The sequence below is a fragment of the Triticum dicoccoides genome, chromosome 7B (assembly GCF_002162155.2).
Source record: "Triticum dicoccoides isolate Atlit2015 ecotype Zavitan chromosome 7B, WEW_v2.0, whole genome shotgun sequence".
Lineage (NCBI taxonomy): Eukaryota > Viridiplantae > Streptophyta > Magnoliopsida > Poales > Poaceae > Triticum > Triticum dicoccoides.
This window is the reverse complement of record NC_041393.1, coordinates 736708565-736709132: the sequence shown is the minus strand read 5'-3', so window position 1 is coordinate 736709132 and position 568 is coordinate 736708565.

Below are 568 nucleotides of genomic sequence, written 5' to 3'. Positions count from 1 at the left end.
CAGAATAGATCTAGGATTTTCTATCTTTTGTCGTGCTATTTTTTGGTGCATCCGGTTCCTACAAATTCTTTTAAACCCGTCACCGCTTCATTTTCAGAATAGATCTTAGATTCTCAATCCTGTTTTATCATGTTTTTTTCTGATGGATTCAGTTCCTCTATATGTTTTCCAACCCTTCATTGCTTATATTTAGAATAGATCTAGGATTTTCTATCTTTTATCATGGTGTATTTTGGTGTGTTCGGTTCCTCCAAATGCTTTCAAACCCTTCGTAGTTTAATTTTTAGATAAGATCTAGATTTCTTTTATTGAGAATTTGATGAGATGTCTTGCTTAACGCAACGGATGGCCATTTCATTCATTTTACACAAAAAATATTGGCACTAACTTCGTTTTCAAAATAGATCTATGATTTTTCTAGCAGCTTATCATTGTGGTGTTTCTGGTTGCGGTTGGTTTCCTATACAGATGATTTTTGACCGTTCATCATTCATTTCCACAACAGATCTAGGATTTCCAATCCTTTATCGTGGCGTTTTCTAGGTAAATTAGTTCTGACAGATATTTG